The sequence below is a fragment of the Notolabrus celidotus genome, chromosome 13 (assembly GCF_009762535.1).
Source record: "Notolabrus celidotus isolate fNotCel1 chromosome 13, fNotCel1.pri, whole genome shotgun sequence".
In the NCBI taxonomy this organism is placed as follows: domain Eukaryota; kingdom Metazoa; phylum Chordata; class Actinopteri; order Labriformes; family Labridae; genus Notolabrus; species Notolabrus celidotus.
This window is the reverse complement of record NC_048284.1, coordinates 34,971,504-34,993,152: the sequence shown is the minus strand read 5'-3', so window position 1 is coordinate 34,993,152 and position 21,649 is coordinate 34,971,504. Positions and strand designations below refer to the sequence as shown.

The 21,649-nt window shown below is 41.7% G+C and overlaps 1 long non-coding RNA gene across 1 annotated transcript; it reads left to right on the top strand.

Annotated features, from left to right (window-relative positions):
* Window positions 1-223: 223 nt before the first annotated feature.
* Window positions 224-2,744, top strand: LOC117824450. Its single transcript, XR_004633593.1, has 3 exons — window positions 224-688; window positions 2,172-2,229; window positions 2,345-2,744. It is a non-coding gene; the product is annotated as an uncharacterized LOC117824450 (long non-coding RNA).
* The last annotated feature ends 18,905 nt before the right edge of the window (window positions 2,745-21,649 follow it).

Below are 21,649 nucleotides of genomic sequence, written 5' to 3'. Positions count from 1 at the left end.
TTGGGGACCTCTTAGACCAATATATTGATGAAAAAGCGTGATATGTCCCCTTTAATGGTAAATAATTATTAAATGATGATCTGCTGTTTCAGCATCCTCTTCACTGAATTTCATTTAGATCTGCCATAATTTAACTTGTAAATTTGAGTGGGTGTTTGTTGCTTTTGCTCCATATTCCAGACTGAACCAGTAATATCTTGATCTCTTTATCTCTTCAGGAGGACTGTGCTCCAGATGGCTCTTTTTCAGGGTCAAGCCATGATCTTGACAGTGATTATATTCCATCCCCCCAGACTCCTCAGACACTGAGTCCAATGCTTCTGTGATCAACACAGACCCTAAAAAAGACCCTAAACCCCAAGATGTTGCTCCAGCATCAGCAACCAACAACATAACCAACAGAGACAAGGAACCTCCCAACACAGACAAGGAAAGAGACATAGAGGTCCCATTCTTTTGACATTAAGTCGTAGAAGCTCTAGTTAGTCTTGTCTCGCCCTGCTCTTTTTGCTCAGTGTCTTGAGATAACACTTTTTTATTAATCGGCGCCATACGAATAAAGATTGGTTGATAGATGAGTATGTTGAATTTAATGCTGACCTGATATCTTCTTTTCTTGTAGACGCTCTGACTCCAAAGACCTCAACTCAGAGACCACCAGCCAAGCCAAAAAGGACTCAGAAAACAGGTAAACTCTTCTTCCTTCTCCTTTGTCCTGCTCTTTTGTAGCAACAGTTTTGTTGTCTTTTAGTATGTCTTCTAAACTTAATATATTCCTGACTGGTAGGTACTATTAGGGCCTGATCTACTAAGATCCCAAATAACGAGCGCTAATTTGCGTGTGTAAATAATAATTTTGCACATGTTATTTCTGGGCGTGTTGCAGGTGATCTACTAAGACTGCGTGCGCAAATGATAACAAGTGCAAAAGTGGTGCAGACCGCCCATTAATGAGCATTTTGCGTGTGCTATCAGCTGTCACCATGGAGCGTTTGAGAGAGCAGAGTGGTCTTAAGCGATAAATGAAGTTTGAAGTCATGGAGTTGGAGGTTTTAGTGGAGGAGGGAAATAAACACATCGGTGAACTCCAGCAAAGGTGAATGCTGTGAGAAAAAACAGAAGATCTGCCGCTGAAATAAACGCATCTACTCTGCTCCAAAACGCAATCAGTGTTTTGATGGAGTTTAGAGAGCGATTTGATGAGGCCTGTCCCTGCTTTAATCTTTTACTCTTCCCGTCAACGTTGCACCTTCTGAGCGCTCATTCTCCAAGTTAAAACTAACTAAAAACCCCTTGAGGAGCACGGTGGGACAGAGTGGACATATCATGTTATCTATTGAGAATGACAGATCAAAGAAAATGGACATACAGTGCATCGTGGACAAGTCCGCGGAGCTTAAGGCTCCTTCAAACAGTGATGAGTAGGCCGAGTACTTCATGTTGATTTTTTGTTTATATGTGAAAATGTGGGCCGCTGTGCCAATTTTACTAAACGTTATATCTGTTGATACAGTGACCTACTGTGCTCTCATTAGTTGAAAAAGTTAAAGTGGGTGTCAGAATGACGCGGTCGCTATCCGTGGTGCTGAACTGCTTTGAATTTGTGTTGTTTTATTTATTTATTTGTGTTGTTCTCTTGGTTTGTTAGACTTCATGTCCGTTTGATTGACTTCAAAATGACATCAACTGTGTGTAAAAACTGTAGTAATGCTTGTAAGCCCAGCTTTTGTGGGCATGTTGTAAAGTTATGATGAGCTTTACAGTGACCGCAGCCATGTGTGCGTAACGCTGTGCCAGTTTGCACCTGCCATTCAAACGTGCTAAATATAGATGCAAAAATACCGCTCGCTATCTGCTTCAGGTTTGATAGATCACATTGCGTGTGCTAAATGATTACATTTGCATCTCCTCCTCCCAGTATTTTGCGCGTTATGATGAACTGCATGTATTCTGCATATTCATGAAGGCAAACACGCTAAATGGATAGCAAGTGCTATTTCGCTCATTTGACAGACGCAATCCTCGGTGCTCCCTGTTAGTAAATCTGCTTTGCGCGCGCTGTCAAGTTTGCACGTGTTTTTATACACGCAAACCCTTAGTAGATCAGGCCCTTACTGTTTGTAACTTCTCACAGTAATCATCTTTCCACTTCTTATCTTCTCCCCCTGAAGGGTTCTCCAAAAAAAAAGGGTGCAAAGAGGATCTCTCCACTGGTTCAAGATTCAGAAGGTATGAACATAACTTCAGAATAAGTGCATAAGCACTGATATATGATTATTACCCTTAATGCCGTATCATTAGTATAATCATTTGGAGTACATGGTGACCTGTTTTCTTTGTGTAGAGGAAGCAGACGCTTTGACAACAAATGCATTCGCAGACCTTGGAGTTCCAAAGAAAAGGAAGCGGTGTGGCGACAGCTGGGTCAAAACATCATTCTAAAAAGAGTTCCTGGAAAGGAACTGTGCTCCAAGGCTCTCGATGCAGAACCAGTGCTCAGCACCCGAGACTGGAGAGATGTTAAAAACCAAGTTCATCACCTCCAGTCACCATAAACTCCGGCAGCCAGGATGTAGTGGTGATCACTCCTCCCTCCACTGTAGCAGGCGAGGCCAGGAGGAAGAAGAAAGAGGAGCCAGAGTGGGTCAAGATTCTGAGACAGGTGACTGAGAGGGATGAAGAGAGGGAGAGGATCTGTACGGAGAAGGAGTACAGGAGGGAGAGGGAAGCACTGGAGAGAGAGGAGAGGAAGGAGAAGGAGCAGCTGGAGAGAGAGGAGAAGAGGGAGCGAGAGCAGCTGGAGAGAGAGGAGAAAAGGGAGCGAGAGCGTTTGGACAGAGAGGAGAAGAGATAGAGAGAGAGAGAAGAGAGTGGTTAGAGAGGAGGTAAAGAGAGAATGTGGAAAGGGATGACAGAAGGCAGAGAGTGGATGGCTCTCCTAGAGAGAGTCCTGAAATAAATGGTAATAAAAATGTAAAGAAAGAAAAAAAAAGTTGTTAAATAAAGTTCATTTTCAAAGCAATGTCAGATTCCACTTTTTTGTGTGTCATTGGTTAGGTCATTTAAACCCCATCTGCAGTTTGAGTGATTTTAAAAAGCTGATAATTATAATTATAAGACATTTTATTTGTGCACTTAAAATCTAAAAGAAACATCAAGGTGTTGCTCGACAGATCATAGAAGCAACAGAGTAGAAAGGCATTGTAGTTTACATTGTTTAGAATATATTCTGTTAAAAGAACCAGGTACAAACACTTCTGAGATGTGTTATTGGAAAGTTTTTACTGATTATGTGAAGTAAGTTCACAGTTGACAATGAAAAGATCAGTACAAATTCAACACAAAGGTAATATGAGGTTACAACTGTACTTGGGTGACAAAAACACTTGAAATTTTACAGGGATTGTTCATCTAAAAATACAAATTCATGCATTATCTCCTCAGTCATGCTGATGGAAGATTGGGTGAAGATTAGGGTACACTGTAAACCCTGATAAGTTAGCAGAACTAAAAAAAAATTAAGGCAACTGATTGCCTTAAAATTTTTAAGTTGATGAAATTAAAAGTCAATTGTTGTCTGAACTTAAATATTTAGATTCCATGCTACATATACGTATTGATTACAGGTAAATTAAATTAGTGTTACTTGAAGTTTTCATTCACCTCTTCCATGGGATTAAGTTAACTGAACTTAGAAAAAATAAGTACACAAATACACTCTTTTGTGTAAATATTACTCAATATTTATTAGTCTCGTTTATGATATTTTTTGATCACAGTTAAGTCAAACACATTGACTTTTGAAACTCAAAATTATAAGACTCAAAACTTAAAATCTTTGAGGCAACTTATTGCCTCACTTACATTAAGTACAATTAACTTCAACAGTTTGAGTAAATGTATTGAACTGTATTTTCTTGCCCTCTCATGTTTAACATGCTTCACTGATAATCTTAAGTCAGAAAAAAAAATATATATAATAATAATAATAATAATGTATATATAAAAAATGCAAAAGCAATGTGTCATTTTAGCTATCTGGCTAAAACCTGAATAGGGCAGCAGGGCAGCAACTTTGATGAAAATACAATAATGCCACAAACGGTTTATGAACACTTTAACTCTAAAACTCTGATATGTAAATGCATAACATTATCAAACAGTGTACTTTGGTTTATCTGGATGAATTAAAGTTCAACCATTTTGATAAAATTTCAATAATGCAACAAAGTGCTCATGAACTCTAACTCTAAGATGTAAATGTCTTACATTATCAAATGCACAGTGAATTTGGTTCATCTGGATGAATTAAAAGTGCAGCAACTTTTAAAACAAATAAATGTCATTAACTAACTAGACTCTTTATTTTGCTCATAACGCTGCATGAACTGGACAATATATCAATATTAAATCAATAGTGTGATATGAGAGAAGAGCTCTCCTGTACTGTGCATATGGTGATATGGCTCAAGTGTTTCCTTGTTTCAAAGGCAGCATTACAGTAAAGCGATGCAAACTGAACTAAGACTGTTGTAGCTGCCTGCTTGGTCAACATATTCACATTATTCATGACTGTTTATCAGAAATCTCTTGTATGTAAATGTCTTATTAAAGTGCTAACAGTGATTCCTTCAAAATCAAAGATATTTGCCCAGCCCTACTTATCACTAACAATGGTCAAGTAAAAGCATTACATAATTGTTACATTTGCATTACATTAACAAGTACAAGGCACATTGTAGATTTTGGCCACCTGGCTGAAAATAGTAGTGCAGCAACTTTTTAAGGCATTATTTTAACAGAAGGAAAGAACTTTGAACTAGCACGGAAATGCCTTCAATAATGCCGCAGCCCACACCCCTTTCTCAGATGAATTTCTACATATGAATCATCAAGTCATTCTTGAGAGTCTGCAACCTGGGCGACAGTTTACCATCATCCAGCCCAAGTAAAATCTTCTGAGTGAATTCAAGAGTGTTGGTCAGTCCTTTTGGATAGCTGAGGTGTAGTGCATAGATCAGACCAAACATTACCAGGAAGGCATCAGCAAATCTGGGGAGGCCGACCACAATGTCACTTTCAATAATTTTGATTTTCACAGGCTGGTAATGAACTGGACTTGTGTCATCGTCACTGATGACTGTAAGGAGGGCCACTGCAACATCTCCAAGCTCTGGCTCATCAGCCTCCTCCTGCATGAAAGAATGAATGAATGAGAGTCAGAAACTAATTATATACATAATAAAATGGTGTCTACAAATATCGGAGAGTTTTTAATTAATTCTTTTTTAAACCCATTTTTAAGGATTTTTTTCAATACAAGATTTTTTTTTAAATCATCTCCTTCTTTCAATTAATTTAAAAAGTCCTTCATCAGTTCTTCATCAGGAATTGACCTGGCTAAAAACACCAGCAAATATTGTATATCCGCCTCCTAATTCAAACTCATTGGGAAGAGGATGTCAGTGTTCTTTGGCAGAAAATAGTGCCCAACCAAACCCTTTAACCCAGAGGGCTGTAGATTATGCTGCTGTATTTTTCTTTTTAGGAAAAGAGCTGTTGCTGTTAAGTTTTTGTGTGTGAATTTGTGATGGTCTGAGCTTAAAGTGATAAAATAGCACATTTGCCTGTAGATGTTGAGCTTAATATAAGTTTATCTCCAGCCACTGAGGTTCACCAGGAGCTCTGCTGTTGAAGACAGATCTTCTGTTTTTCACTTTTTCATTCAAGATGACTCTCAAAGACAGAGTTTTAAGTAAAATATGAGCAACTTCTACAAACATGACTGAAATATAACTCTTTGAATGAGAAAGTAGATTTACTTTCTGGATCACCAGATCTACTTTCTTATTCAAACGGTTATATTTTGAAAATTTAGCAGTCAGTGTCTTAAAACAAATTAGACCACCTTCCTTATTTGATACTCATTGAGAAATTAAAAATAGATGTCAGCCACTTGATTCCTTAGGTTGTTGGTCATGCAAAGGAAAAATTCAAAAAATGTTCAAGTCAAAAAATCTTGCTGCACACAAACAAAGCTCAACCCAACATACTGTTTTGTATGTGGAAACTCTTGGAGTCATGTTTGTAAGTTGTTCATATTTTAATTAGAACTATGTTTTTGAGAGTTGCTTTGTGAACAGACACATGAAGAGGTGTGTTCTGCATACAGGAATAAGCCAAGCTACAAGTTTACACTACTTAATCTACTTAATTATTTTGAGCATTTGGGTTTACAGTGTACATAATGACTAATTATGTATTGTTTTTAAAGAACTATCACTTCAGGAGAGTAAGCTATATTGTTGTAACATGTTAATCTAATGTTGAGTTTTATTTATACCTGTAAATATATTCAGGAAGCAGCCTTTGTGATCACAGACCACCTGCAGCTGAATGGAGTAGAAAAGCTTCCTGTAGAAAAGACAAAATGTAATCTGCAGTCGGTGACATTGATATGAAACAAAAGCGATTATTTTATATGAAGTGGCATTGTTTATTCAGGTTAACCTCTTAAGGTAGTCTTCTTTGTTTTCTGCAAGTGGCTTAATCCTGATGTGTGTCCCATCAATGCTGCCTGCCACTCTGCGGAAGGCACGGGAGCCAGCCAGATGGGCAAAGCCGTCTCCTATGCCCTCTAGCTCATCAGCATCAGGGAGATGGACCCCCCTATTGATGATGCTGACAGAGAAACACACTCCAGCTTGCAAAATTTAGCAAGCTGCTCATGACAATTGAATGTGGGACTGAGGTCTACAAAGGCAAATCACTAGATCAGATTGATTTAGGCTTTGAAAGTGCGTATTAAAGGAGATTCTATTTATTCCAAAGTTACATTTTCAAGTACAACATTTAAATGGTTTGCAGTGATTTGACAGAATTTTGTTCTGTGTTTTTTTTCCTTCCAAACAGTTTCTTCATCTTCAAAAGAGGGAGCGGAACAGATGTCCAAGGTCAGTGATGAGGTCCTCAGTGAGAGCTGTTCTTTTTTATTTTTTATTTTTTTATTTCAAATATTTTTATTGAGTTTTCAACACATATGACAATACAAAACACAGCACACACAAATACAAAAAAAAAATAAGACAGAAAACACCGGGGTTGGGCGGTAATGTTCTACATTGCCACAGATGGTACTGTATTGTGCAAAACAAGGAAGACGAACAGGTCTCTGCGGCAGTGATAGTAATACCTGACATAGTGCAATAGCCCTTCCCACCCTCCCATCCCCTCCCTCCATCCCCAGCTGTCCTGAAAAATTGAGGCGTAATATGTAAGAGTCAGTTTGCAGCGCACCACACAGAGTCAGATCTTACTTCTTATGCCAAGGGCCGTATAAAAGCTCATCTTATGATGGTTTAGTTTGGGTTTCATGAAAGTAGACTAAGAAAGGGTCCCATGTCTCATAAAATTTCCTCTTCGAGCTACTGATAGAAAAACGTAGCATCTCGAGTTTAAGACAGGACATTACATCCTGACGCCACTGGTCAAGCGTGGGCAGGGCAGCACCCTTCCATTTTAGCAGGATTGCACGTCTGGCCAAGAGCAAGGCAAAGGCAACCATGCGGTGTTCTGTAGGAGTGAGGTGGGGGTTATCTCCACCAGCAATACCAAACAGGGCAAGAGTAGGGCTAAGATTTACATTTTTCTGTAATACTTTAGACAAGGTGTGGAATATATCATGCCAGAATTTCTGCAACTTAGGACACAGCCAGTACATGTGTATCAGGGAAGCATCATTACAATTGCACTTGTCACAGGTGGGAGTTATATCGGGGTAGATACTGGACAGCTTGACCTTGGACATGTGAGCCCTGTGGACCACCTTAAATTGAAGCAGACAGTGTCTAGCGCAGATGGAGGATTTATGTATTGATGATAGAATGGAGTCCCATTGGTCATCAGATATGTGTCCCAAGTCCTGTTCCCAAGCCGCCTTAATCTTGTCCAGTGGTGAACTTATCAGCTTCGAAATGGTATTGTGTAATTTGGACAGTGCACCTCTGGACAGTGGATCGAAGGAGAGAAAGGTGTCAATTGGGTTAACTATGGGTACTGAGGGGAAACAAGGCACAACAGAGTGGACATACTGTCTGACCTGTAAATACCGAAAGAAATGTGTTTTGGGTAGGTTGTATTTCTCAGTCAGTTGATTAAAGGAAACAAAACAGCCGTCTTCAAACATGCACGCAAATGACCTGATGCCCCTTTCATGCCAGGTCCGAAAAGTCGAGTCAGAGCGCGAGGGGGTGAAAAGGTGGTTGGAAGCAATCGGACTCAGAGGGGAGAAGAGTTTGTATCCAAAAGATCTCCTAAATTGGGTCCACACCCGAATGGTATGACGCACTACTGGGTTATTCAGTGATTTTGGTAAGGGGCAGTCAAGCGGCGCACCGAGGAGTGCAGGAAGGGAGACATCTCGGCATGAGTTCAGCTCCAGAGACGTCCAGTCTGGACCGTCCGACTGGAGATAAAAGCGGGTCCAAAAAGTAATACAACGAATATTGGTAGCCCAGTAATAATGTCGGAAATCGGGGAGTCCCATACCTCCGTCCCTTTTGGGTCTCTGAAGCAGGGCTTTGCTAACTCGAGGCCTCTTGCCCTGCCAGATGTACGAGGAGACAATGGAATCTAGTGAGACAAAAAACGATTTTGGAATAAATACTGGAACACACTGAAACAAATATGTAAATTTTGGGAGTATGTTCATTTTTATAGAGTTAATTCGCCCAGCGAGCGATAATGCAAGGGGGGACCACTGTGACAATAATGTTCTGACCTGGTTCAGCAGGGTAAAGTGAGAGCTCTTCTGAGGAAGCACAACAATCGGATAGTAAGAAGTTCAGTGGACTCCTACTTTAGAAATGTTGTTATAATCATGATATAGCAAATGACTGCCTTGTATTATCAATTATATAGTTTAGAAATGTCAGGAAATGGCGAAGAACCAGACTCATTTAGGACAGACAGAAACCTGGAGCAGAACCAGACTCATGTAGAACAGACAGAAACCTGGAGCAGAACCAGACTCATGTAGAACAGACAGAAACCTGGAGCAGAACCAGACTCATGTAGAACAGACAGAAACCTAGAGCAGAACCAGATTCATGTAGAACAGACAGAAACCTAGAGCAGAACCAGACTCATGTAGAACAGACAGAAACCTAGAGCAGAACCAGACTCATGTAGAACAGACAGAAACCTGGAGCAGAACCAGACTCATGTAGAGCAGACAGAAACCTGGAGCAGAACCAGACTCATGTAGAACAGACAGAAACCTGGAGCAGAACCAGACTCATGTAGAACAGACAGAAACCTGGAGCAGAACCAGACTCATGTAGAACAAACAGAAACCTGGAGCAGAACCAGACTCATGTAGAACAGACAGAAACCTAGAGCAGAACCAGATTCATGTAGAACAGACAGAAACCTAGAGCAGAACCAGACTCATGTAGAACAGACAGAAACCTAGAGCAGAACCAGACTCATGTAGAACAGACAGAAACCTGGAGCAGAACCAGACTCATGTAGAACAGACAGAAACCTGGAGCAGAACCAGACTCATGTAGAGCAGACAGAAACCTGGAGCAGAACCAGACTCATGTAGAACAGACAGAAACCTGGAGCAGAACCAGACTCATGTAGAACAGACAGAAACCTGGAGCAGAACCAGACTCATGTAGAACAAACAGAAACCTGGAGCAGAACCAGACTCATGTAGAACAGACAGAAACCTAGAGCAGAACCAGACTCATGTAGAACAGACAGAAACCTAGAGCAGAACCAGACTCATGTAGAACAGACAGAAACCTGGAGCAGAACCAGACTCATGTAGAACAGACAGAAACCTGGAGCAGAACCAGACTCATGTAGAACAGACAGAAACCTGGAGCAGAACCAGACTCATGTAGAACAGACAGAAACCTGGAGCAGAACCAGACTCATGTAGAACAGACAGAAACCTGGAGCAGAACCAGACTCATGTAGAACAGACAGAAACCTGGAGCAGAACCAGACTCATGTAGAACAGACAGAAACCTGGAGCAGAACCAGACTCATGTAGAACAGACAGAAACCTAGAGAAGAACCAGACTCATGTAGAACAGACAGAAACCTGGAGCAGAACCAGACTCATGTAGAACAGACAGAAACCTGGAGCAGAACCAGACTCATGTAGAACAGACAGAAACCTAAAGCAGAACCAGACTCATGTAGAGCAGACAGAAACCTGGAGCAGAACCAGACTCATGTAGAGCAGACAGAAACCTAGAGCAGAACCAGACTCATGTAGAACAGACAGAAACCTGGAGCAGAACCAGACTCATGTAGAACAGACAGAAACCTAGAGCAGAACCAGACTCATGTAGAACAGACAGAAACCTGGAGCAGAACCAGACTCATGTAGAACAGACAGAAACCTAGAGCAGAACCAGACTCATGTAGAACAGACAGAAACCTGGAGCAGAACCAGACTTATGTAGAACAGACAGAAACCTGGAGCAGAACCAGACTCATGTAGAACAGACAGAAACCTAAAGCAGAACCAGACTCATGTAGAGCAGACAGAAACCTGGAGCAGAACCAGACTCATGTAGAAAAGACAGAAACCTAGAGCAGAACCAGACTCATGTAAAGCAGACAGAAACCTAGAGCAGAACCAGACTCATGTAGAACAGACAGAAACCTGGAGCAGAACCAGACTCATGTAGAACAGACAGAAACCTAAAGCAGAACCAGACTCATGTAGAGCAGACAGAAACCTGGAGCAGAACCAGACTCATGTAGAACAGACAGAAACCTGGAGCAGAACCAGACTCATGTAGAACAGACAGAAACCTAAAGCAGAACCAGACTCATGTAGAGCAGACAGAAACCTGGAGCAGAACCAGACTCATGTAGAACAGACAGAAACCTAGAGCAGAACCAGACTCATGTAAAGCAGACAGAAACCTAGAGCAGAACCAGACTCATGTAGAACAGACAGAAACCTGGAGCAGAAACAGACTCATGTAGAACAGACAGAAACCTAGAGCAGAACCAGACTCATGTAGAACAGACAGAAACCTAAAGCAGAACCAGACTCATGTAGAGCAGACTGAAACCTAGAGCAGAACCAGACTCATGTAGAACCGACAGAAACCTAGAGCAGAACCAGACTCATGTAGAACAGACAGAAACCTAGAGCAGAACCAGACTCATGTAGAACAGACAGAAACCGGAGCAGAACCAGACTCATGTAGAACAGACAGAAACCTAGAGCAGAACCAGACTCATGTAGAACCGACAGAAACCTAGAGCAGAACCAGACTCATGTAGAACAGACAGAAACCTAGAGCAGAACCAGACTCATGTAGAACAGACAGAAACCGGAGCAGAACCAGACTCATGTAGAACAGACAGAAACCTGGAGCAGAACCAGACTCATGTAGAACAGACAGAAACCTAGAGCAGAACCAGACTCATGTAGAACAGACAGAAACCTAGAGCAGAACCAGACTTATGTAGAACAGACAGAAACCTGGAGCAGAACCAGACTCATGTAGAACAGACAGAAACCTGGAGCAGAACCAGACTCATGTAGAACAGACAGAAACCTAGAGCAGAACCAGACTCATGTAGAACAGACAGAAACCTAGAGCAGAACCACACTCATGTAGAACAGACAGAAACCTGGAGCAGAACCAGACTCATGTAGAGCAGACAGAAACCTGGAGCAGAACCAGACTCATGTAGAACAGACAGAAACCTGGAGCAGAACCAGACTCATGTAGAACAGACAGAAACCTAGAGCAGAACCAGACTCATGTAGAACAGACAGAAACCTGGAGCAGAACCAGACTCATGTAGAACAGACAGAAACCTGGAGCAGAACCAGACTCATGTAGAACAGACAGAAACCTGGAGCAGAACCAGACTCATGTAGAACAGACAGAAACCTGGAGCAGAACCAGACTCATGTAGAGCAGACAGAAACCTAGAGCAGAACCAGACTTATGTAGAACAGACAGAAACCTGGAGCAGAACCAGACTCATGTAGAACAGACAGAAACCTAGAGCAGAACCAGACTCATGTAGAACAGACAGAAACCTGGAGCAGAACCAGACTCATGTAGAACAGACGGGAAACCTAGAGCAGAACCAGACTTATGTAGAACAGACAGAAACCTAGAGCAGAACCAGACTCATGTAGAACAGACAGAAACCTAAATCAGAACCAGACTCATGTAGAACAGACAGAAACCTAGAGCAGAACCAGACTTATGTAGAACAGACAGAAACCTAGAGCAGAACCAGACTCATGTAGAACAGACAGAAACCTAAAGCAGAACCAGACTCATTTAGAGCAGACAGAAACCTGGAGCAGAACCAGACTCATGTAGAACAGACAGAAACCTGGAGCAGAACCAGACTCATGTAGAACAGACAGAAACCTGGAGCAGAACCAGACTCATGTAGAGCAGACAGAAACCTGGAGCAGAACCAGACTCATGTAGAACAGACAGAAACCTGGAGCAGAACCAGACTCCTGTAGACCACAAAGAACCCTCGGTCTTGCTCTGTCTCTGTCCACACTCTCCCTGCATCTCACACCGTTTCAACACAGTTGAATGTCGATTCTGATGATGTGTCCAGCGACCCGATGAACAACTTCATGTACAGTGGAGGTGGGGATATCGAAGGCCTCTGACACCGCCCGATATGAGGTGGCACTGGCCAGCCAATATAAATAAATCCCCACCTCCAAGTCTTTCCCCCAGCCATGGTCCATGATGTACCCCAGACGATCCTCGTATCAGCCCATGCTGCAAGAGTAGGGACAATTGCTTAAATTAGTGCTACATTTAGAATTAAATGAGTTGTACTGTAAGTGTATGTAGTACTGTTTTTGAATTGTTGTTTGCCTTGATGTTATGTTACTGTTCTCTTAAATCACTGTAAAATTAAATTTTTAGTGTTTAGTTCAGCTTTCAGAAAACAATATAGTGGCTCCCCAGAATAATATTTGTTAAAGAAAATGATTTATCTGACAGTTTCAAACTAATGTGACAGGTCAGAAGCTAACATACATTTCCTTGATTGACCTGAGAGAACACTTAATAAACTTAGACATGGTCTACTTACATCATATTCATTTTGCAGTAGGATGGTCAGAAGGTCCCTCCTTCTGGCAGCTTGCAGTCTTCTTCTTCTTTTTGCCACATTATGAGCATGGATCACCGACAACAAGGACATTTTGACTCTCCAGTCATCTATCATCCGAACACCACATTCACTGCTTCTCCTCCTGTTTGTATAACACGTTCAATCAGCACAATTCACATCACACAGCTGGACAGTCATCTGCAATCAGTTGGGTCCCTATTGAATTATTACTATAGTATTCAAAGCTAAGTAAATGATTGCCCTTTCAAGATTAAGATACACCACATTATCAAGTTGATAACCACTCAGGTTGTTGGAAAAAACATGACAGACATTCGTGACTATTTTTTATTTTAATTACGTGGCAGTCATTACAGGGGACGTAATGACAACAACACCAAACAACAGACAAATACATTCAAACTTTAACATTTAAGAAAAGGCACATACTTTAATTAAACGTAATGTGATGCCAAATTAATGCATGGAAACAACCTCCAACTCCGTTACATATAAAGTGCCGTGATGTGAATCAAACACCGCCTAACTTAGTTCCTTATAGGCATTACACATTTCACCGGTTCATTTTCATCCCTTTGACACTAATGAAAATCTTAATGAAACACTTTTCATTTGTCTCTCAGACCCTAACTGTATGCTGCGGCATAGCGGTGTCACCAGCTGGGCTATTGTTTACTTCTGCATTCCAGGATGGACACCGACAAGACGGGTCCAGCATACTACAAAATAACAGCCAACTGGCAGGCATACTACATGCTACTATCGGACTCAGTAAGTAGAATGTAGCAAGCGGTTTCGGAAACAGCCGTTGTCTCTGTGCTCCTTCTTTACCCACATCCTGAGAGTAGATTTAATTTAGTGTATGAACTGAATTTAGTGTAGTGTATTCTGATGTTTCAATATGTTTATTAAGGAAAAACAGGATCTCCACAGAGCATCCACATCGACATTCAATTTTCATGTAACATAAATCAAAAGCCTGACCTTACAGACATTACATCGTCACTAATTCATATTATTAATTCCTTATTATCAGGCAAAGCTGTCTGTCTCATAGGGTAGACAGTAGAACTATAACTATAACTATCCCACCCTCCCCCCTCCCTCAACTCTCCCAAGGAGTGCTACCTGACAGTGTACACAAAGTTGATCATTTCAATTCTGCAAAAAGGAGATCAATGGGCACCAAATTTTCTCAAACTTCTCAAGTCTGTTGTTAAGAACAAATCTAATTCTCTCTAAGTGAAGTGTGTCTATAATCTCTGTTAACCATACTCTGAGGGTAGGTGCTTCTTTCTTCTTCCAAAATAGGAGGATCAGTTTCTTAGCAGTAAGCAGCCCATAAGATAAAAGACAGCGTTCAGAGACTTGGAGGTTCCTGAGCCCCTCCGACACCCCGAAGATGATCAATATGGGATCGGATTTAATCTCCACCCCCAGAACTTGTGAAAGAAAATTAAAAATTCCAATCCAGAAATTTTGCAAGCTGGGACACAGGACATAACTGTGTGTTAGATTTGATTCTGTTGAGTTGCATTTATCACAGTGTGGTGAAATTTCTGGGAATATTCTGTGCAATTTAGACTTTGAATAGTGCAGTCTGTGCAACATTTTAAATTGAATCAAACAATGTTGCGCATTAATGGAACACTCGTGCACAAACTTCAAGCTTTCATTCCAGGTGTCCTCTGATAATTGTTCCCCAAGTTCTGCCTCCCATCCTGCCTTAAGGGTGTCAGAGACTCCGAGGGCCATAGTCTGAAATGCACTGTACAGGTTGGAGATTAGACTTTTTCCCACCAAGATGCTAGTGTAGTGTATTCTAGTTCCAGTATTTGTTTTGCACTTGGGACAGATTGGGGAGGCTCCTGCTGTACACTTACTGTAAACATATGTCTACACCATGATGTTCTTAGTGGTGCAAGTTTGTCCAAGTTTAAATTCTGTAACTCAGAATAGAATCTTAATATAAAGTGATCATGCTTCGAATGATTCAGAAAGAATCTTTCTAACATTTGAGAACCACTAAAGAAGTTTAGGGTATTAGCCTTCTTAAATACATAATGCCTCACAATAAAAAATCCTTATTGGGTAGATTGCACTGATCTCTTAAAAGTTCATATGTTTTGAAATTCCCATCACAACAGAGATCATATACCCTCTTTAAACCTGCAGTTTGCCATGACTTGAAATTTGGTCCTGCACCCTCCACTGATAGATCTGGGTTGTCCATCAGTGTTGTAAGCACATTCATAGAGTGATTTTCCTTAAATATTTTCTTTAATCTTTTCCATGTCTTTACTACATTTGTTATTATTAACAGTTGATTTTAAATAAAGTCCCACATTTGAAAAGTCCAATAGCCAATCAAAGTCTAGGATTATGAGAGTTGTACGCTGAGTGGCCAATCAGAGTCCTCCCACTGAACCACATTGTTTCTGTCGTTACCTGTGGATGACTCATTGGGAAAAAATGGGCAATGCTTTTTTTTTTTTTTTTAACTTTTTTATTTTTCAGTTTTTTAAACACGGAGAAAACATACAATACAGAACATTCCTTGACAACATCACAGAAAATGTATGACAGTGCGAGAAAGAGAGAAAGAGAAAAAAAAAAAAGAAACATACAGAGAGAGAGAGACACATTAGGGCCTAGAAAGCTGAATAACACTAATGGGTGAAAAGTAATTTAGTGGACATTTAAGACATTGTAGCACATTGAGGGGTTCCCTTCAGTTGACAAGATATTTTTCTATAGGTAGCCATCTCCTCACAAAGCTATCAGATCGTAGTTGTACTTGAGCAGTCAGAGCCTCCATTCCATACACCTCCCTTAGCTTCTGTTTCCACTGTGCCACTGTAGGTGGCTCTGAAATCATCCATTTTATTGTCACCATTTTCCTAGCAATCATCAAGAGTATATGTAATAGGTATTCTTGGTCTCTAGTGTATTTTTCTACAGGGGTTATGTCTAAAAGAAACTGACATGGGGTAAATAGTAAGTCAATTCCCAGAACTTTATCTATCTCGCTCTTTATCCCTTTCCAGAAAGGCAGCAACTTTGGGCAATCCCAAAATATGTGCGAGTGGTCACCCACCATTCTACATTCTCTCCAGCAGTATATTGCAGCCGAGTTATCTACAAATTTGGAAACCACCGAAGGCGTCCTAAAGAACCTTGTCTTCATCTTCCAATCAAACTCCTTCCACATGTTACTATTAATGCCCTTATGACATCCAGTGCATATTGTTTATGGGCAATGTTTTAATGCAAAAGTAGATATATATTTGGGTTTACATGTCGAGTTTAGCGTGTCAACACATCATGATAACATGTTTATGAGTATTTCTTATTGGCTCTTAGTGTGGCTAGTATCATTGGAAACATAAAACTCATACAACCCCACTTCAAAAACAATGAAAAATCCCTGTAAGAAGCAGAACCGGGGATTGTCTCCTCATCATATAACTGAAAAAGAATTGTCCGGCACTTTTTAAGTTTTTAAACACATAGTTAGAAGCAGAGTCCGGTCATTTTCCCTGTAGCCTGTAGCGGTAAGGAGCCGGGAGCTAGGCAGCCGCTGATACAGGGGAGGAGGACAGCAGAGCAGAACAGCGCTTCGTCTTCTGATTTCTGATTGGTGGACCTCTCACCCCACCACCCAACACCCACCAACCCCTCCCCCTCCACCCCTCCCCCCACAGCTACAAGTGCAAATTTGTTTTGCAACACATGCAGTGCAAGAAGTGTTGCAAAAGTCAAGTGCGCAGATTCGTCACTTTGCAATGTGAGAAAGCTCATTGTGAAGTTACAGGGACCGATTTGAGAGGTTGTCATCACCGAGTTGTGGTTGTAAATATCAATCTACACATGTGTGAATTTTTTTTTTTGTGACTGTATGAATATTTTTTACACATTTTCAATATACAAGTTCACATTTTTTCCACAAGCTATCATGTTTTTTTTTTTTTTCGTAACTTCAAATTCAGTTCATGTGTGTGATTTTTTTTCACAAGATTCAGATTTTTGATCCACAAGTTCTCAAATCGTATTCTGCAGGTTCTCAAATCAAGTCTACAAGCTTGTGCACTTTGCAACATATTTACCTTCATAGTATTCTTTCTTTTTCCTTTTTCTATATTATTATATTTTTTGGGGAGCGACATCGGGTTCAATATTTGGATCGCCACATCTCTTTTTTTTTTCTCTTGTCTGCATATATATTTCTGGTTTGTGTCATGTTTGTCACAAACTGTCAAATATTAATGCAATTTATTCTTGCAGCAAAAGAAAAGAAAGAAAACCTTTTTCTTCTGTGCTTGTGACTGTGTGCATGAGACCATCACCATCCCTCTTAGAACTCTGGCCTATCTTTTATTGACAGCTAATATCATGTTCTGTAAAAGAGGGCGTGCACACCTGGGTGGGCCAAAAAAAACCCCCAAAAAACCCCAAAAAAATAAGAGAAAGTGAAAGAAAGATTACATAAGGATATACAAAGGGACAGGGAGAGAGAAGGAGAGAGAGACCTAACACACTTAGATGGAGAGGGACCATCTCACCATGATGCCAAAAAAAAAATCCGTGGGGTGATACTAATGATTAAGCAACCCTTAGTGTCCACAATCATTACTGAAGCTTGGGTCGCAGAGGGTTGCCGCCGTGCTGTGTTCTATTTGTGTAACGAGACCACCACTGGTGCAGATGAAACCACTTGGGTCAGATCAGCCGAGCGGTACGGCCGGGCACCCGGGCCGCGAGAGCAGTCAGACCGAAGGACCCAACCCGCCGCGGGAGACCCAGGCCAGGGGAAAAGCCAAGGACCCAGACCGGAAGCAAACAGGTACCACCGTAGCACCCAGGGCGACCCCCAGGTCACCCAGTAGGAGGAAAGGGGGGCGAGGGGGGAGAGATCCCGCAGCCCCCCCAAGGGACACCCCCACAACACCGCCCCCACAGCCCCCCAGGACGGAGCCAAAGGAGCCACCAGGGCCGATGGGGCCCAGCACCAGGAGCAGACAGCCAGGCAGACGGGCAGGACCAGGACCAGAGCCCGCCAACCGGCGCGCCGGAGCGGGGGGAGGGCGGAGGCGGCAGGGCCAATCCCCCCCGCCCCCCCCAGACGGCCCGACCACTCCCCCAGCCACGCCCCCCACCCACGCCCTGCGACTGATGGACCAGGCCGCGGGGGCATGGAGGGACACCCCAATGGCTGCCGTAGTAACACCCCCCCAGCTGCGCGCCACCCCACCCCCCAAAGAGGACCGCGAGGGAACCCCGGGAAACCCGGCCCCGAGGGCAGCCGCGGACCAGGCCCCCACAGGGGAGGCAGCAGGGGGACGGAGGGTGACATGGACACCAGAGAGCTGTAGCGCACTACTGCACCACAATTTCCCCGCCCCCCTAGTATAAAACCGGTCCACCCAACCCACACCCCCCACCCCATGTCTTTACCTATATCAGTATCTAGTGAGGTGCATTAAAATAAGGGGGTGGAAGGGAGGCGGGAGGGGGGGGGGGGGGAGCCTTGGTGCACTAATGCCCCATCATCTGCCCCTCCCCCCTGTATAAAACCCGCCCACCCATCATCGCCACATCTCTGACTATAATGTATATAAAGGAACACAAAACTTTGCCCAGCCTGTCTATGCTACATATAGCTAGCTGGAATATAAATGACCTAAATGGCCCCACTAAGCGTTCAATGTGTCTTGATTGGCTTAAGAGACACAAGATAGACGTGGCCTTCTTTCAAGAGTCACATTTTAAACACTCTGATAAACAACGACTGTCGAACTGTTATTCCTATACTTCAACAGCGGCTACTTTTAACTCTAAGAGCCGTAGTGCCCTGGTAGTCTTGAGACGTAGCCTATCCTTAACAATAATTGGAAGCTATGGAAGTGAGGATGGTCGAATTGCTTACATATAAAAAACATATATGGTCAGAAAATTGCATTTCTATGTATATATGCCACAAATCATTTTAGTCCAGAGTATTTTGCTACAATTAGCAAGTCTTTATATGACCTGCAGGACTTTTCAGTTATTATTGGCGCTGACATGAACACTGTCCTTGATCCCTTACTTGATAGATCTAGTACACCATCTCAACATATCCCTCCTTCAACAATTGCCCTCCAAGGTTTAGTTGATGATTTCAGTCTCACAGATTTATTTAGAGCTGTAAACCCTTCTTCAAGACAATATATTTTTTATTCTTACAGACACAAAACCTATTCAAAGATAGCTCATTTACTGGCTTCTGCAGTTTTATACTCTGAAAATCATTCAGCTGCAATTTATCCTAACTCTTTATCTGAGCACTGTGTTGTCACATCACAGCTCACACTTGCTCAGGCCCCAGCAAAGGCCACAAGATGGCACTTTAACACCACATTACTGAAAAACAAAGACTATTGTGACCATTTCAGAAATAATTTCACAACATTTATCTCAGTGAATGCTAATTCAGTAGAGGACCCTTGAGTCTTATGGGGCGCAATTAAAGGATTTGTGAGAAATACAACTATTTCCTTCGCTTCTTACCTCAATCGAACAAGGCTGTGCAAAACCAACTCACTTGAAAAATAAATCACAAAGGCTCGAACAGGCTCAGCAGGATGATGGCGCCACAGAGGACAGTAAAAAGAAAATCGATGCTGTCAGAATGAAGTTGAACAACATTTTGAGATTACGAGCTGAATTTCAAATTCATAGAACCAGTCTGCAAAAATGCGATAAATATTCCAGCATTACAGCGATCAGCTCAAACCAAATACTGCTGACTGCTCCCAAAGAAATGAATACTGCTTTCCAAAATGTTTATGCAGATCTTTGCAATCTGAAATAAAACTAAGTGTGAAACCTTTTTTCAAGATTTAGAGCTTCCTGCGCTTACGCAAGAAGATGCACAGCACCGTGGGGAGCCAATCACTCTGACTGAGCTGAGAGGGGCTATAGCTGGAATGAAAACAGGCAAGTCTCCGGGATGGGATGGGATTTCCCAGAGTTTTATCTCACCTTTTGGGATGAGCTGGGACAATTCTTTTTATCTATGGTTCATAAAGCTGTTGAAGCTGGTGCCTTTTTCAAAGACATGAATGCCGCCTAATAGCAATATTGCCCAAACCCAACAAGGACACCACTAAATGTGGGAACTATAGACCATTATCTATCCTCAATACAGAAATAAAAAATGTTGCCCGCATACTGGCCTCCCAATTAGAACCCCACATAGCTACACTAATTAATAGTGACCTGACAGGCTTTGTTAAATCATGACTTGCTTCTGACAATGTACGGCGTCTGCTTCATGTAATTCATGCTGCCAAGGATATTCCCTCTCCATGTGCAGTATTGAGCCTTGACGCAGTAAAGGCGTCTGATAGGCTAGAGTGGGAATACTTGAGGATGGTTCTACAGCCCTTTAAATTGGGTTCAGCTTCTATTAATTTAACTAAACTGCAATACAATAACCCATCTGCAATGATAAATAAGAACGCTCGTTCAGGATGCCCAATAAGCCCCTTTCTTTTTATTTTGTCATCAGAGCCCCTTGCACAGAAAATTCGTCAACACCCAATTATTACCCCCATCACTTTTAACAACACCACACACTCCATATCACTATATGCTGATGACATATTTTTATATCTTGATAGAGCAGCCACATCACTACCGCATATTCATGAATGTAGCTCTCTGTCTGGTTATAAAATAAATTGGACAAAATCTGCACTTCTCCCTTTAAACTCTAAATTGAACCTAAACTCATGACCTCAGCACATCCCAGTGGTCAAAGAATTTAAATACTTGGGGGTGGACATTTTTCCTTCATTAGCTAATATTGCCGATAAGAATTTTCATGGCATCTGTAATAAAATTGAGGCAGATCTCAGTAGATGACCTCACATGGCAAAATCAGTTCAAGCTCGTGTGTCAACTGTTAAAATGGATATTGTACCACTTATACATTAATTTTCTTCGATGTTGCCCTTACCACCCCTAATTGATTACTGGAAAAAAAGACATTCTTTGATCTCTAAATTTATTTGGGGAGGGAAACGGCCCCGTGTGAAGTTAACAACACTTCAACAACATAAAACCGAGGGTGGTCTTTCTGTGCCTAACTTTAAATACTATATATATATATTTTTTTCATCTTTCTTTCACAATTCTTTTTATTGATTTTGGTAGTACAGTGCATGTAAGCTTGACAGTATAAAAAAAGGTAGGTACAAAGAGTGTGCACAATGACCGCATTTCAATGCATATTGCAACAATTTTACTGGCCTATTCACGACCATAACCCCAAGTCCCACCCACCCAAAACCTCACAATACTTACATAAGACAGCAAAAACAAAAAACAACAACTAAAATAAATAAATAAAAAAAAATAAAAAAAGAGAGAAAAGGGGAGAGAAGGGAAGAGAGAGAGAGGGGGGGGGGGGGGGGGGGGGGGCAACTAAGCTTCGTCTGGA